General features: G+C 40.3%; 1 long non-coding RNA gene across 8 annotated transcripts in view; it reads left to right on the top strand.

Annotated features, from left to right (window-relative positions):
• Positions 1–17717, top strand: part of LOC134472147 (uncharacterized) — a 41345-nt gene extending 23628 nt beyond the window's left edge. For 2 of the 8 annotated variants that reach the window (XR_010042031.1, XR_010042030.1), the window contains 4 exons: positions 2197–2339; positions 6341–6437; positions 6817–6907; positions 9250–17717. This is a non-coding gene — a long non-coding RNA (uncharacterized LOC134472147). Of the gene's footprint in view, positions 1–2196; positions 2340–6340; positions 6438–6746; positions 6908–9249 lie in introns of all 8 variants that reach the window. The other 6 variants (XR_010042033.1, XR_010042036.1, XR_010042037.1 and 3 more) reach the window with 6 other exon arrangements.
• The last annotated feature ends 205 nt before the right edge of the window (positions 17718–17922 follow it).

Here is a 17922-nt window from a genome sequence, read left to right as displayed (position 1 = left end):
TGTCAAGGCCAAAGTTCTCTTTACACCTGCAGGACATTTTGCAAAAAGTCCTGGTACCAGTAGGTCAAAGCAAAGAGTCTGATATCATTATTACTAGTAGCAATAGCAATAATAACACGTGTGTAGCAGTGTTGGCATTTGAGTGTTTTCACAACATTTTCTCATTTGAAGCTTGGAGCTTGCATCCGTGGATGAAAGGTCGTGATGCTTGGAGTTGGGGCTTAGCAACTTAACAGACTGATTTCCACTCTAGGAGAGACATGGCCCCTGCTTCAGTGCCACATTTCTGGCAGTGTAGTGATGGGCAAAATCTTGCTAGTGCCACACACAGATTCCGCTGCTCTCTGATTGGATCAATGATCTTTTCTGGGGAATTGTGGACCTAGAAGATCAATAATTGCATATTTCAAACAATGACAGATACCACAAGGGAAATAATTTCCACAGCAAAACTCACCTGACTCTATGACCAAACAAGTTACAACTGAGGGTAGAAAGAGCCTTGTTTCTGCAGCTCATGGGTAAGAAAACCTGCTGACGGGGCTTTACTCATACGGGAAGTCAGAGGAGGCTGTGGAATTGTGTGACATACGGCCCTCGGGTCTCTTGCTCCTGTGATTTGCAGGTCACACTCCCTGGTTTTTTGACTAAGGCCTGTCACAGTTGAGAAGACAGCTAGTGAAATGGTTTTCATGTCACCGAGGGCTCTGCTACAGTGCTGCCACCCTAACAGTGAAATGTTGCCACGTGTCTTGGTTAGACACAATGGTTAGAGTAGTTTTGCTTGACTGTTTGTGGCTGCTAGATGAGATGGGTGCCAAATGGACGAATGGCGAGAGGAGTAAAGATTATAACCTACAGATATTCGCTAGAGCCAACGAGGGAGTGTCTTATTTATTAACACACTTATATGGAAGTTAGAATCACCACATAGCGAATCTAAGTCAAAATTGTGCCCCAAAATTGCTTATTTTGGAGGCAAATTAAGAAAAAAAGAAGAAAATGCTGCATTCACATTCTTATTAAATAGAAAATTTATAAGGAAGATCTAGAAAACAAGGATGTTTTTCAGGGGTAGGTTTGATGTGAATAAAATCTGGCTACAAACCTCTGCAGAGTTTCTCTGGCTTGCACACATCACACACCAGTGTATACTCATTAATGCAAATACATATTTAATTGTCCTTCAAGTGAAATCGTATAGCATTTAGAAATGAATAAATGCATAGCCTTTGGGATTGTTCATGGTGACATCTTTCAAGAGTGTGTGTGTGTGTGTGTGTGTGTGTGTGTGTGTACGCATGCGCGTGCACATGTTTGTGGATGAGAGAGATGTTGTAGCTTGGCCTAACTGATGCCATCTTAAGGGATGCATTTAACTAGTGCCTTGTATTCAGGAAAATGGAAAATTACTCAGGGTATAAGTCCCATGAGAAAAGCAGAATGAGCTGTACCTACAGTAGAAATAACCTGCTCAACAAAAGAAGCAGGATACAAGTGTCAACTGAAAATTAATGAAAGATTTGAACTAAATTGTTTCCAACAGGATGTATTTTGTGATTCTCTATTTTAAAAACTCTGTAACTTGGGGTTAGGGATCTAGCTCAGCGGCATAAGCACCTGCCTTGTAAGCAGGCGGTCATGAGTTCGATCCCCAGTACCAATTAAAAAAAAAACAAAACAAAAAACTCTTACTTTCCAGTTTGGTGCCACTTATTTGGACCCTGACCCAGGAGGGTCTGTATACGAGTGGTCCTGAGCTCAGTTAATTAAATTCCAAATTTATCAATTTGGCTGCTTGGATTCCTATATTGTTGTTCATGAACCCATCTCAAGAGATAGCAGTTATTTTCATCAGTGATGGTCTTAGATGACTCAGAAGAGCGCGGATTATCCTGGTAGGTGTTTCAGTCTTAGCACTTGATAGAAGTTGGAATGGTAGAATGCTAGGGAGCCTGGTGTCTGCTTACATTTTTCTTAAGTAACACCTCCCTTCTCTCTTTCTGTTTTTTTCTATTCAAAACATTTTTAATCTTGCATTGGTACTCAAATTTATTATGAGATGTGATTAGAAAAACAGAAAATAATGTCAAATCTGATAACATTGGTGAAACATTTCTTTAAAGGGATTAAAAAATCTAAAGCCACATAAACATAAGTATCTGGCTTTAAAATCTTCATTTCATCCTGTTTCAGAGGGCACATTGATTTTTGAGTGCCGTCCTTGATGCATCTGTCAAGATCAGGAGATAGAGTGCAGGACGCTCGTCACAGGAAGAGAGATTCACGGGATGGTTAAAGAGCAAATTGCGCTGGGGAAAAATGTATATTCTGTCAAGGTAAAATAATTCTATGGAAATGGTGATCTTTCCCCTTGTCTCACCTTGTCTGTCTGGTTCCTTTTTTTTTTTTTTTTAATTTCAAGTCTTTTATTTTGCTTCTTCACAATTACTAAGAGAAAAAGATAAAACTGTGACACTGATAGTTTTAACTTTCCAGGAGAGCTGATTGGATATGTCATAATTAGACCAGACACTGATTAATATTTACTTGGTAAAGATGATTAATTACACGGAGTGCCATTTTTATTTGACGTTAAAAAAAGCTACTTGTTTGTGCTTTTATTACATTGGTGAAATGATAATTAATTAAATTTCCATCAATAGCTTTAAATTTAATGCCTATCTCACTTTACAGTAGAGGCTCATGCTTGATCTGTTTTTATGGGGAGACTTTTTCTTTCTTTTTTAAAGTTCTAAATGATCATCCCTCATGTTAAAAGTTTAAACAAAGTCCATAGTTTGTGAATGGCTGTTTCCTGACCTGAATTTTGCTGCTGGCATCTAGTGGCTTTATAAATCTGTTTGTCTGACTTTATTGGATCATGTATAGGTTTATTGCCATCTGAAAACCATGCCACTCCTCGCCCGTGTAGTCAGTTGAGTGACCTTCTTTGGGATCTTGTCTGCTTGCACCCACTTATTAGTAGTTATTTTTCTTGGTGTCTATTCTTAGGTACACTTTGTTGGGCCTTTGCTCATGGCTGCTACATGTGAGGTCAGATGACAAAAAATGTTAAAAATCTTGCCACCATGTGGACAAATACGACACTGAGTAACACTTTTTTTTTGTAAAAAGCTGAATTATATCAAAATAGTTGTGTACCTGGGCATAGACTGGCTGCAGGATATTGGAGGAAAGTAGGTCTGTGTATAAGAAACAGCTCACCTTGACCTTGACTTCGAAGACTATCCAAGTTGCAGTTTGCTCTTTTTTCGTCCTTGAAGACATCTGTGCTCCAAAAGTGTACAGAGGCAGAAGATTATGTCATTTATCCCTCAAGGTTTTCATTCAGTTAGGAACAAGGCTGTAGGAACGTGCCTATTTCTATCATAGATGGAAAATTAGACATTCACTTTAGAATGTCTTAGAGGATTGTACATGGCATTGTACATTTCTTCACACTCATTGGACACATTGTTTTCTGAATTTCCAAATTTTCTTTCTTTCTTCTTTTCTTCCTCCTTCCCTCTTTTTCTTTCTTTCTTTCTTTCTTTCTTTCTTTCTTTCTTTCTTTCTTGCTTGCTTGCTTGCTTGCTTGCTTGCTTCCTTTCTCTTTCTTTCTTCCTTGGTGTGGGGCCTGTGACCCAGGGTCACATCTTTGTTAATCAAGTAGAGCACACTTCCAACCTATTTCTGAATTTGTAAGCAAATGGACATTAATTTTGCATCTATACCTAGTGGATATTGTCAATGAAAATCATTCTGACTTATATAGATTTCAATCATTTACAATCTTTGCCTTTACTTCCTGGTTCTGCTTAACTTTTCAGTCATTTGCGTGAGTAACGTGCTGGTCTTTGAGATTCTGACCTAGTTTCTAAGACAACTATTTTCCCTTATCAAGTTTTTTTGAAGAGCAATATGTTACTATGCATCTTAAGATATTTTTCTTACTACAGAGTTAAAGTTTATTATAGAAATTATAAATAAGCAAAAATAAAAAAACAGACTCAAATCGCATTTAATTTCACCTTTTGCAGATAAATGCTCTCACTGTTTTTTAGGGGATTGCATCTTCCCCCATGCATATAAAAAGCTAATGTTATTTTCTTAAAGGGCTTAGGGGGTTAAAAGGGAAAGAGAGGATTATTTCTCTTCTTGCTTACATTTCCAGTTCCCTCAAGGTCCCTTCTTTAACAGACTGTCTCTGGAGTGATTCAGGATGCTGAAGCAGTTGATCACTGAATAAATCTTCCCTGACTCTGAAAATGTTACAGTATTATGCAGTGCACACAGCATGGGTTGCAGCTGAGCTGCTCTGTGGCCAGGGATGATCTCTGGGCAAAGAAATTGCCTGGAATTACCCAAGGGAGTTTGCATTTCAGAAGCGGAATAGTGAGTGCTGGAATGAAATTGAGTAACTTGCTCCGGAGTTTGACCATATAAACACTAAGTAAGGCTGGTGGAGTGTAAGATAAAAGAAATCTCCATATCATTTGCAAGGAAAAGCAGGACATGTTATAAATGTCACTCATTAGAAAGCCCCAGGAATGGGCAATTTCAAATACATCACCTAGCTGCTGGCAGGGTGGAGTGTCCTGGAAGCCCCATTCTCTGGGAGCCACCCTGAACCGGAAGGCCATGTAGCATGAGGTAACGTCTGCTTCTAAGAGTTTTAGGGCTCAGAAGTCAGCCTGTCCTCTGAACGGGTCTTGGAATGTGGGGGGGGGGGAGTAATATCTTTCAAAACATCTTCTTGTAATCTATGTCCCCAGCCCTCGGGCAATGAGTAGTCAGTTTTTATATGTCCATTCAAAAGAATAATTTTATACCGTTCTGGCCATTAAAATGAGATCTACCTCTGCAAATTGTGCTTTGTGTTTTCAGTGTTGAGGCTGGAGGATGCGCATAGTAGGTGCCCAGTGAAAATTCACTCAGTGGAGAAAGGAGCGAAGGCATATGCATAACACTGACCTAGGGCATGGCCGTACCCAGATGGAAATACCTTTGTGTGCTACTTACCAGGTGCCAACAAGGGTAATCCTTAAGATACAGGCAATATGTCAGTGTCTCCTGAGGTTTCAGGCTATCAGCCTCAATTCAGTAACAGATGAATTTTCCAGAGGTACTAGGTAAGAAAGTGGTGGTAGATGTGATGCACAGTATTAAAAGTTTCTCGTTCTAAATGCCTCTGCATGAAATATTTATTTTCTTATATATAGACTTACATTGTCCAATACACAAAGTTTCTTACTCACCCTTCAAGGCATTTGAACTTCGGATCCTTGTTATGGTGCAAATAAACTTGTGTCCGAGATCTACTGGCTCTGACTCTTGAGTGTGGGGCAGAACTTTACAATGTCCAAATACTCTCCAGATAAGCCGGGTATAAATGGATTGCAGATACGCATTTTGGGGACCCATGATATAGAGGAAGAGATAATGTGACTTTTTCATTTTTCTATAATTTATGTGAACCATTTAGTCTTAATATCCAATTACTATTCAGAGCCATAACAATGATCATATGTATGTTGTTAAATATCTGCTTGATTAACTGTTCTACATGAGGTCTCAGTCTTCAGGAGTTTTTCTGAGCAGAATATTAGAAACAGTGTAGTCCAGAATTCAGTATTATGGATTTTGAGAGTTTTTATGTGTAAATTGGTGTGTGCAAAGTTAAAATGTAAACATTTTGTCATTATTTTAAAAAACATGTTCTAATATGGTAGATTAGTGTTGTTATTCCTTTTGTGACCCTTGGAATTTCATCTGTTGTTGATAAACTTGGAGAAAGGAAAAAGAGAATCTCGAGCAAGTACAAGAAGTAAAATTCTGTTGTGATGCCAGTCTTTTCTCATATCACCCGCTTGCTGACCTCACGTCAGAACATATTGTAGGGCCATCAGCCTGCTTGGCTAAATGTCGGGCATGGCCAAGAAAACTTGAACCAGGATCTATACTGAATTCAAAGATCCATGCCAAGGACAGAACATTTTGTTTAGAACAGACTCTACAAATGCCCAGAGATGCCCTTCAGTCTGCCACAAACTGTCACTCTGCCAGGAACTGCAGGGCACTCTTTTTCACAGTATTTACACTAGCAGGTGTCACCCTTTCTGATAATTGCCTGTGGTTCAGATTTTAGCAAATTATATCACCATCCTAGGAAAAACAAAAAGTTTAAAAGGCAAACTAAAAGGACAGTATAGATAAAATAGTTATATCATAAAGCAAAAATCTGAAGATTCATTATTTTAAAACTTGTGACTGAACAAGGAAAACACTGCCTAAATGGGGCAGGGGGATAGGATGATGACTCGATCCTCCCCTACAGGAACTCATAACATGCCAGGCTTCCTTCGGGTCCAGCTATCAGTCATTAGAGGAATCCCCCTTCTTGAATTACTCAGCCACTAACTGACAGTGACCCGGTAAGTGTTAATTTTAGTGAACAGCTGTATCTCCCACAAATGGAATCTCTCTTTCTTTTTTCTTTTCTTTTCTCTCTTTCTTGACTTTGTTTCTTTCTCTCTCTCTCTCTCTCTCTCTCTTTCTCTCTCTCTCTCTCTCTCTCTCTCTTTCTCTCTCTCTCTCTCTCTCTCTCTTTCTCTCTCTCTCTCTCTCTCTCTCTCTCTCTCTCTCTCTCTCTCTCTCTCTCTCTCTCTCTCTCTCTCTCTCTCTCTCTGTGGCTCTCTCTTTCTCTGTCTCTCTCTTTCTCCTCTCTCCTCCTCCCCCTTCAGCCCTAACCCTTCTCCCTCTTTCTCCTTTTCCTTCTTCTCTTTCTGGCTCTTGACCTTGAATGCTCTTCAGGGAGGTGCGGATGTTCATGCAAATGCACACTGGGCGGTCAGGCCCACCGGACTTCACACTCAGGCCAGCGCTAACTTCTGATGTGATCCAGGTATGTTGTTGAAGTTGTATAAGAGTTTGTTTCAATAGGTGCCAACAGCGCCGTGTAGCGATGCTGTGAGGACAGTGTGAGCTTGTGTAGCCTGTTAGCTGTCAGATAGCATGAAATGGTCGCAGTTTTCATTTTCTTAGGTCTGTGGTGCTAGCTCAAAATTTCCCTGATGCCACAATGGAAGTGATAGACCCTGTGTCTACACAAGAAAGCAGTGAAGGTTTCCAGGGTGGTCATCTTCTTTAAATCATTCCTCCTTCAGCCACGGGCACTGGGCATTTGACAATTGCTAGGAATGTTAATTTACACCTGTGTACCAAACCTGACCAGAAACACACTGTGAAGTTCCTTCTAAGTCTCTGCCCACTAACGTGTAATATAGGAGCCTGGTGCAGAAGATGCTGAACAGATGCTGCTTGCTTGAGCACGCGCTGGGGGAGGGAGTGTGTCAGGAACCTCTAGAGTTCAGGACTGAGATGATCCTTCTTTGAGAACCCATAGTTGTTGATAGCAATGAATTTAAGGAGGAAAACAGGTTAGTCAAACGCCTTTTACTGCATTAAGTCTAACTCTACCTGATTTCTCCTGTGTCTCCTCCTCTTAACATTTTGTCTGAGTCTTATTTCAAGCATCAGCTTCTCAGAGGACATCTTGTGATGTCTCCTGTCTGTTCTGTTTTTTGGCTAATCCTGTGACAATACCCTACTAATGGTTTAGTGTGATTATGTTTCTTGTCTGTTAACTACTTTGCATGTTTATTTCTTGTCTCTTCTAAGAGAAGGTCAGTTGCTATAGGTGTGGGGAGGAATCTCATTTCTTTTGTCATTTTTTCAGTTCATAGTCTAGGAAGTGCACATTATGGTAAGTAGAAATAAACATCAGTGAATAAACGAGTGCTCCTATTTCTAGAAGACAGCTGGGCGTGGTCACTGATTCTTATTCTAAGAGCCTGTCAAGGACTGGAATCCAGTAGGAGGGATGTTAGTTTAAGACATTTGGTCGCACTAATTTAATGCAGAATACTCAACATACTGACTCTTCATGCTGGAGGCATATCAGGCCAGAATGCATCTCTGGTTTGTTGCTAAACAGTATGACTCTCTAGACTGTTCATTTCAGCTTCCTCTGCCTGGGCTTCCTTTTCTATTAAAAGGAGGTATTAGATTAGATGACCTCTAAATTTCTGTCATTTCTAAGATTTTACCTGTCAGTGCTTTAAGGCCTCTGTTGTAATCATGATTGCTTATTTTATAATCTCATAGTATCCATGTAAGGTGTTGAAATTGAATTAGCTATTTGGTTTTGAAATTACATTTCCAATGAACAATTTTTATTGTTGCTGCTTTTTTTTTTGGTAAAATTAGAAAACTATTTGGTAAATTGACTGGGTCAGTGAAAATTTTTACCCAAGTTGAAGATTCAGGGGAAGACATTTAAAACCATTCAAAAAAACCTTTCTAGTCATCTTTATGAAAAAGATTTTATATCATTTTTATAATTACTTTAAAATTCATCTAATTTTTAAAAACCCTATTCTAGAACTGTAAAAGGTAGAGAAACTAAGAAACTAATGTTTAGAACAAATATATTTTTCCTGGTAAAATTAGAGACAGTATTATGAATGTTCTGCCTGATTAACTCCTGATTATACCATTCTAATTGGAAAAGTCCTTCAGGTAAAACAGGACAAGCTTTGTCATAATAGGCTGTGAAGCAGGGCTTCATGTATATGGTCAGGCAATAAGTATTTTAGTGTGATTCTGAGGTATCAGAGTTTTGGGTTAAGGGCTTGTAGGAAAACAATAAAAGTTGAGTACTTTCTATTTTCAAAGCATTTACAGTCTCATGTAAGATTTGTATTCCTCAAACAGCATATCTACTGAATACAGTATTTATTTAATTAAAAAAATAAACACACCCAAGCAAGCTTCTGTTTTAAAGAATGAAAGATAAAACAGTAGCCTTGAAATTTCTTTCACAAAATAATTTAAGTTCTGCTTTCCCTGAAAATTTTACTTGAGCTGTCTGCACTTTGAAATTAGTGATTGATATTTTGATAACTCTTGGTCTGCTCAGGGTTTTTTAATTTCTTAGCTGAACACAACACTGTATTTGTCCAAAGGAAACATCTTTGCATTATCTTGTGAATACAGATTTATTTAAAAGCCAATCAGAAGCAAAATAGGACACAGAAAAGACATAAACAAAATATTGTATTTCTTTGAGGTCCTGAACTTGAGTTTATGTTCAGGTCCATTGATCTCAAAATTTTATGTTTATTTATGCACCATCTACTTTGTTCCAAAAAAGGTTTAAAGTTACTACGTGTTCTCTATTTTTAGGTCTTCAGTGAAACTAATTTGAAGAAATCCACCAGACAGTACAAAGTAGGTCCTATTTTGAAAACGTGGCAGGAAACCATCATTGAGAAATTAGAGGGACTGCTGGAAAGCCCCTTAAAGCTGTAGTGTTTTCCCCCATTGACCCTCCTATTATCAGATTTAATTTGAAGTATTTCTTAGGAACCTTCTGTAGACCGGCATCTTAACTGGGTTAAAATGTTACCTGGGAGAGATGCCAAATAAACCAATCTGTGTCAATGTGCTATATCTCTGATTAATTCATGGTTGCCGTGGCTTGTGGTCAGTGGCTTGTGGCAGGGTGGCTAGGGTGGGCTGGGCAGCATGCTAGCCTCTGGATCCTCTGGGGTCAGCTCCCTCGTGGTGTGTGGCTCACTCCTGGTGATGTGAAGGTTGAAGGTGTAGACAAACTAGAACTCTCTCTGGTTACGCTGATTTGGCAATGAGCTACCCCTGGTCAGTGCGTTAGTGAAACTATCCCCACGGCAGGTCTCAGAGCAGGTTACTGTGCTGTGCTCTGACTGAGGGCTGGGGTGCAGATATCTAGGGGTACTACTACTACTCAGCTTTCTGGCGCTGTGAGAAAATACTTCAGAAAATCAACTCAAAAGGAGTAAAGATTTTTGCTTATGGTTTCAAAGATTTCAGACCCCAGTTTTTTGGCCCCTTTACTTTGGGTTGGTGGCAAGGTGAGTACAGTGTGGTAGGCTGGCAGTTGGGAAACACAGAAAGGGACAGGAAGGGGTGGATCTCGAGGCACAGCCCTAGTGACCTAACTTCCTTCCATGAGGATCCACCTCTTGAATGCTCCGCCATTTCCCAGTAACAGGAGAGGCTTGACCAAGTACTTAGCATAGGGGACTTTGAAGGCCATTTAAAGTCCAAGTTGTAAGACCGGGCATAAAATATGGGAACCTAAGTGCAGGACCCAGGACCTACAGAGTTGAATGGAATACAGCTTGAGCGAAGATGAGAGACAGAGATGTCTGGGTAGAAGCCATGTTTTATTTATTCTTGGGTTGAGACTCTGAGTCTCAGACTAGGAGTTTCTGCCAACTTCAGAAAGTGACACGCATTCTCCTTTGATGTGGAGGCTGCTGTTATTTGGAGGGTTGTGTATATTTGCTTGGTTTTTGAGGTGTTCCTTCACAGAGTAGGTAAAAAGGTCTTGCCTTATCAGTAAGCAAATAAGCCCTGAGTGAGGCTTCCTGGCTGGTTTCCAGCAAGAGGATTAGCAGTGATGTAAAGAAACACAAATGCACCTCCAAGAGTATCTTCTTGGCACTGGCGTCAGCCAACAGCTGGCCTGCAGGAGAAATGCAATCTTTTAATTCAGGACCAAAAATATAACTTTTCAAATGGGTCTCCGGAGTCCACGGTGAAAGTCTGACACTTTATGACTAGGTGATTCCATCTAGGCTAGGTTCAGAGTGAAAAGTCTCACTGCGCCACAAGCTGGGTCTCAGTGGGGGACCTGGGGACCCACCCCCAGATGACTTTGACAAGTGGCATTCTAATGTGGAGCCTAGGGCTGGCAGGCTGGCAGGTGTGAGGGAACAAGGAGAGTATTATTATCTTAAACATGATTAGCACTGGGCAAGCAGCTTATTCGTTATCTGCAGATGGAAATGCAGGACGATGTAAAGCTTATGGCTCATGGATGGATCATTAGGGGGAGCTCTGCACTTGACTAAGATGTATCGATGGTTTAGTTCAGTCACATCTGAAAATTTCAGAGATTTCACAGTCCTCATTTGATATTCTTTTTCATGCTGTGCCTTTCACCCTGCAGCAACAAGTGATTGCTTTAGGATATTATTTCAGGAATGGGTATGAGAAGACACTGGGGCTGAACAAAACACAACTCATTGATGTTGATTTTAGTGTTTTGGAACAAGAAGAATTTCTGTGTGAATATGAAAGTGAGGAAACAGAAGAGGAGGAATGAGAAAGGAAGAAAGACTCTTACTTATTATGAGAAGGACTACTTGCACATGACCTGTGTGAGTAAGGGCTGATTTTTTCATTGTTATGGCCACAACATTTCCTGTCATATAACACTGAGTATAGTCCTAGAAATTATTGTCATATAGCAGCTGATCACCAGTAAAACAGACACAGTTAACTCAGGGACAATCAGCAATTGTAATGTATTGTTCGATAGCTGACAGTAACAGTAGCTGGAATGGTTGCATCCACAGCCAGGATTTTGCGGTACTGGCTTTGACGCACTGATTTAATCTGAAGTGAAGACGAGGGTCTGAAACGTTAGTAGGATCTGTAGCTATGTGCAGCTGCATGAGCAGACACTCCCTGTGTGCTGCGCTGCCATTGCAATAAAAAGGAACGCAGACCCCAGTGCTCTCCTCTCTCCCCTCTCCCCTCTTCCTCCTCCTCCTGTAGTGGATCAACCACTGTTTGTTTTCCCTGTAATCACTCAGGAGAAAATGGAAGAAAGGACACGTACATGAGGTTGAACATGTTAACTTACTGGCTGTTTTTGTTTAGCATATAAAAGACAATAACAAAATCTTTGACTAAAATGAAACCTAAGTTGTGCTTGTGGAATTTGATGATTCAGACAATCGTAGGCTTCCACTACCATCTATATGTATATTTCCTAAAGAGTAATATCAGCAAACCTTCACAAGCATTGGGGTGGGTAATAATATTTCTTTAAGGTTCTTAGGAGAAGTGAAAGTCATTTCAAAGGACTTTAATTGCCATGGCGTGATTCCACTTCCTACTTAACTTTGTTTGCCTCAAGGTCCCCTCTGCAGATTGTCAAAGGCATGATTTAGGTTTTTGGAAGCAGCTGATGATGCCATAAATCTGACCAGCCAGGGAGTGTGCTTGGAACTGGCAGTACATTCTGTGTGTCCGAATGTCACAAGGAACACTCCTGAGTGGAGCAACCTGGGACTGCGGGGCAGCCTGACCATGCAAACAGACAGACAAGGGGGAAAGAGTGGATTCATGAGTTTAATCTAGAGAAGTACAATGCCAGTGTGATTCTGGCCTCCACAGCGGTACTGTTAAAGAGACCTTGGTTGTTCTTCCTCGAAGTGGGGCCTGGGGAATCTGGCCTATAGTCATACTGTTGATGCACAGCATCAGAATAAGGACACGTGTCCTCCTGACTTTTTGCATAGTTAAGTTTCAGAACTACTCTAGTAAAGGCAGACCTACTGCCTTAGGGCCCACTGGTCCCTATCCTAACAGGTTAGCATAGGAAAGTCGGGGAGCTATATGGTGCCCAGGTCTTTTTGCCTGCGTTCCCATAGCATTCTCAGGAGAGACAGAGAGAGTAATTCCAATGAACCACAGATAGTTTAAGCAGATTGTTCAAGGCCACACTAGACGTGTGAGGAAGCAACAGAGCCAGCCCGAGTCCTCCTTATCGTGACTGAAAATTAGAATTCTTTTCACTAAAACATGAAATGCAGATTTTACTTTCTCTGTCAAACAGTCCCCAGACATTATTCATTATAACCAGGCATGAACAGAAAGAGTTTAATTCCCATTTCTTTAACATTTATTTGGGCTTCTCTTAACCTCCCACGGGGAGAGCCCCAGTATTTCTCAGCTGTGAACCAATGTTAGCTGCTGCCCTCATACGTGATGTGGACATGGACATCCCTTTTCTGGGTCACTCTGGGTAAAGGGAAGGAAGAGAGTCTCCTTCCCTGTACACAGGGCAATTCAGGTGCCACACTCTTTAGAGCTGTATTATTTTATTCAGTATGTTGTGTCATGTTTTATAGCAATGTTGGTTTTCCCATTGTTTATAGGTTAAACTTTTAAGAACTCTAGGGTATTCATTATTTCTAAAGAAGATTTTCATCTAGGAAAAAAACTCTTAAAGAAGTTTCCCTGGTAAGGGTTTATTTCTAGTTCAGGACTCTACCTCTTTTTTTGTTTGTTTTTGTTTCTGTTTATTTATTTATTTTTTGAGATACTGATTTTAGAGCATCCCAGAAGTGCTTCTTGGTAGACTATCACCTACAAATTTTATCTTTCAGGTAAGGACTGGAATCATACAAATAAGTGAAAAAAATTAGGCTCTGGGTAGACAAAAGAGGTTGCTGAATGGTTCAGGTCCTTGATTCCTTGATGATTAAATAGGTATGATAAAGCCAACCTCATGGGTGGTCGTGATGGCCAAATTAGGGACAGGTGTGCAGTGCCAGTCCCAGCACTGGTACAAGGAAGGAGTCAAATGTCAGCACCTTTCATATTCTGGGGAGTGGAAGAGATTGGCAAAGGCCAGAGGCTGGGAACTGATAGCAAGGGTCACCAAATGCTGGAAACAGGGAAGGAACCTGGCAGAGTCCAAAATACATGGCATTTCACCTTTACCAGAAGTAAGTTTCAGGAGTTGGGTGTGTTATATATATATATATGGACCAACTCCACTCAGGAATGCAAACATTATGTACTGCACACATGTAATAATAAACTAAAATAAAAGAGCAGTGAGTTGTAACCATCTCCACTGCTTTGATTCCAGGATACCCAGACATATATTGGCCAATTTTACAGAGTTCTGTGCATATGCAAAGCTCTATCTGACACCTTTTGACTGCCAGGCTTTGTATCCTAGTTATAGTACTTAATAATTGTGTGTTTTTTGGGCAAATTCCCCCCCCCCCACATTTCCTCCTCTGTAAGATGGAGGTAATAATGGTCTCCACTTCAAGTGATGTAATAAGGAATAAATGTGAAGTACTTCTATGGTACCTAGCATGCAGTAAGTGCTCAGTAAATGTTATCATATGGCCCCTAGGCTAGGAAGTATCTCCGGCTATATTATTCATGTTGTACAGCTGGGAAAAACTACTTTAACTCACTGAATCATTCTTCCATTGCTGGGGCAAAATACCTGATGTATACAACTGAAAAGAGAAAAGGTTTATTTTGGCCCAGAGTCTCAGAGGTGTCAGGCTATGGTCAGTTGACTTGAAAGCAGAAGCATGACAGAAGGGCACAGCAGAGGATGACTGTTCAGCTCATGAAAGCCAAGAATCACGAGAGTGAAGAAAGTCTCAGAAGAGATGCACCCTTCAAAGACATGCTCCAGTTCCTCCAGCTGTGGTGCCACTTAATCCATTGATGATGCTAACATCCAGTCTGGTTCTCTAGTCCCGTCCTCTGCATGTTGCTGCACAGGGGATCAAAGCTTCAGTTTGTGAGGGGGTGTTTTGAGGGGGGTTGTAGGGTTTATATCTAGATGTTCCCCCAAAGTTGCAGGTACCCATGGATCATGCGTGTGGATGACACTGGATTAGCCAATTGGTGGGTTTATGGCTAGGTGTGAAGTAGGAGGGAGCACCTGGTGTGCTGCTGGGGGTGTGGCCCGGAAGGGTGTGTATCTCTCTTTCTCCTCCCTGAATGGCTCACTGCTTCCTGTCTGTCAATCTGTTTCTCCTCTGCCATCTCCCTGTGCCATGTTGCCCTGCCTTGGAGCCTGCTGACTGTGGTCTGAAACCTCTACCAAACAGTTGAGCCAAAATAAACCTTTTCTCCTTTAAATGGTGAGTATTGGGCACTGTGTCTTAACAAGAAAGTAACTAAGATGGAGATTAGTGACAATGTGTCTTTTACAGTAACAGATGTAAATTTGTTTTTACTTTATCATATTGTATCAGTCAGTGTTTTATTAGAGAAACATATAAATGTGTAAGAAATTACAAGATTGGCTAACAGTGGTCATGCACAGAGCTGGATGAGGAAGCATGTCTGCCACTGGAGGCTGAAGGGTTCAGTCCAGAGTCTGGAGCTCCCTGCAGTGTCCCGTGCAAGTCTGTTGCAGGAGGCTGATGGGTATGCAGTGAAAGTCTGAAGAGTCTACACAGGAAGACTGAATGATCCAAGGTAAGAGCTTAAGAGTATGTGATAGAAGCCAGGAGACGACATCCAAGCTGAAGGCAAAACAAGAGCTCCTCTGAAGAACAGAAGCCAGGGTGTCCTTGTGCATCTCCCTCTTATACCGTTCAGGCGAGGAGCTGTCCTAGGGTCGGCCATCCACACCCTGGGGTGTGGAGCTGCTGAGCCAGTTCAGGCAAGCTTCTAAACTTCTCAGGTTGACATGATCAGTCAACCATTATACATCATATCTTGTAGAATAAGTACATTCAGTTCTTTCTGTATTTCAGTTCTTTATATGTCTATAAAACCTATATCTTTCTAATATTTGTTTTCATAACTTGCAATGCTTGATGAAAGTTTCTCTCTGGTCAAGCTTTACGTATTCCTTTGTCCACTTAGTTATAATATTGATACATGCAGCAATAGTAGACTATTAATTTTGGCCCAGTCACCTGGTGAGAATAATGGACCAGTGTTAAACCATTTATCTAAAGGCATTGAAAAACCAGGGACTCAGCAAGGATTAGAGATTACTGAGATCTTGAGAAGAAGCGAGGTTTCGGAGGGGTGAACTGAGCTTGGCTGTTAGAAATTTGCTTACTGAGAAGTGGCAGCTAGGTGGCTGATAGGCCACGTGGAAAGTGACTGGGCCACTAAGTGAAGTACAGAGCCAGCTCTCACAGGTCTGAGTGGATAGTTGAGGTTCAGGACCAAAGAGGAGGACTTCAATCCGGCACCTCAGCTGCACCCTCTACAGCTAATCTTTGCACACTGTTCTTCCTTCCAGCACCCCAGTCGCCCCTGAATGTGTCTGTGCAGTAGATTAACCTGGTTCCACCATTCTAAACAACTGACGCACAGCTGGAAAAGAAAAGCTGCCATTTTGGCAAGGAGAGGGTGTTTTCCAAGAGAATGGTGGCAATTTCATCAAACCAGGATCAGAAAGAGGTTAAAAAGACAGAGAGGAAAGACTGCCATTCAGGCCTCATAAGAGTTGAAACCAAGTGACCAGCAGCTTGGCTTTTGATGGAATATCAGTGCGGAGGAGTTAAACACGTTGCTGGTTAAGTAAAAGGACAATAGCAATACAGCTTACACTGATACAGCGGAATCTCGGCTCACAAACTGAATTCGTCCTCTGATTCTGGGGAAGAAGTTCATGGTGGTGTTGGCATCCAAGGCAGAATTCATTAATGGGGGAAGCAAAATTTTACTAAACTGTTCTGTTTGGGAATCAAATTGTTTGTGAACAGAAGTGTTCATGAACTGAGATATTACTGTGTATATATATATATATATATAATATATTATGTAATTGAATATAATATATACTTGAATATAATATATACTGGTATATATATATGTTTCACTGTCTTACACCGAATTGTTTTAGAATGTAGTATATCTATATAGCTTATTTTGGGGTTGGAATATTAATATATGTCATGTATAACCATAATTGGAAATTTCCAAATATAAAATTTCTTTAGAATTCCATGAAGTGAACATGGCTCTGAGAGGTAGAAAGAGGTTTTATTTGTTTTTTTTTATGCATGCAACTTTGTCAATATAGTACGTGACTGTCATTTACAACTACTTTATTGGTGAGGGATCCAACAGGATCTGCTGGATCTAGTACACTGATATACTCAAAGTAACTGGGTAAAATTTTCCAGTGCATTTCTGTGTCATGTTCTCTATTCAAATGAAGCACGGAAGATGTCGTATCAAGCTGAAAACTTAAAATTCTTGAAAGAAACCTCTTACTTGAAAATATTTCAAATTTACAGAAAACTTGCAGAAAGTAGAATAATATAAAGAACATGCCAAAGTCTGCACTATGTTTGCCTATTGTTACAACTCTGTTCCATTTGTTTTCTTTGTAATCCTTCTCCATATGTACATATATCTTTTTCTATAATGTTATATATATGCATATATACTCACACTATTTCCTGAACCATTTAAAGGTAATTTACACATAGTACTGCATTTTGTCCGTAAGTATTTGTGAGCAGACCATTATATTTTCTTATATAATCCCAGTACAGTTTCAGCTTCAGGAAATTTAACAATTGTGTCCTTTTGTCTAGGTTAGGATCCGTGTTTTAATTTTGGTAATTGTCCCAGCAGTGGCCTGCATGGCATTTTCCTCTTAAAATAGAGAATCCAGTCTGAGTCACACGTTGCAATGAGTTGTTATATCTGCAGCCTCCTTTATTGTGGAGCACTTTCATACCCATCTTTTTTGACATTGGTATTTTTGCAGAATACAGGCCCTTATCTTTTTCCTAATAAAACATTTTTCCTCCTGTCAGGGCCCTCTCATGATTAGTTTCTGGCTAACTTGAATGCCCATTTTTTTCCAGCATGCTCAATAGCCGGATCCTGTTTGCTTAACCAAAGGCAAATGCATCTCCTCTCGCAGATGATGTTAATTTTGATCATCTGGTCAGGATGTTGCCTGAACTTTCCAGTGTATAAGTAATTTTTTCTTGCAATTAATAAATAGTATGTGAAAGACACTTTAAGACCACATGGATATTTTACTCTGCATTAAATTTTTCCTATTTTAAAATCCATTGATGATTCTTGCCTGATCCAATCTTCACCCTAATGCTGATGTGCGCGCTTTTCAATGGTTAATATTAGGTAGTCAAAAGACACTTAATTAGTTTAGCAATGTATGCAACTTATATCCAGGATCAGTTTTGAAAATATAAAGTTCCTTTCCTTTTTCTTCTTAATTCCAGGCACTATACAATATTGAGGTTAAGTCCTTTTGTT

This window comes from Cavia porcellus, unplaced genomic scaffold (assembly GCF_034190915.1).
Source record: "Cavia porcellus strain 051 isolate PalLab524CR breed Dunkin Hartley unplaced genomic scaffold, mCavPor4.1 scaffold_22, whole genome shotgun sequence".
Classification (NCBI taxonomy): domain Eukaryota; kingdom Metazoa; phylum Chordata; class Mammalia; order Rodentia; family Caviidae; genus Cavia; species Cavia porcellus.
The sequence above is the reverse complement of the archived record's forward strand: the minus strand, read 5'-3'. Positions and strand labels throughout refer to the sequence as shown.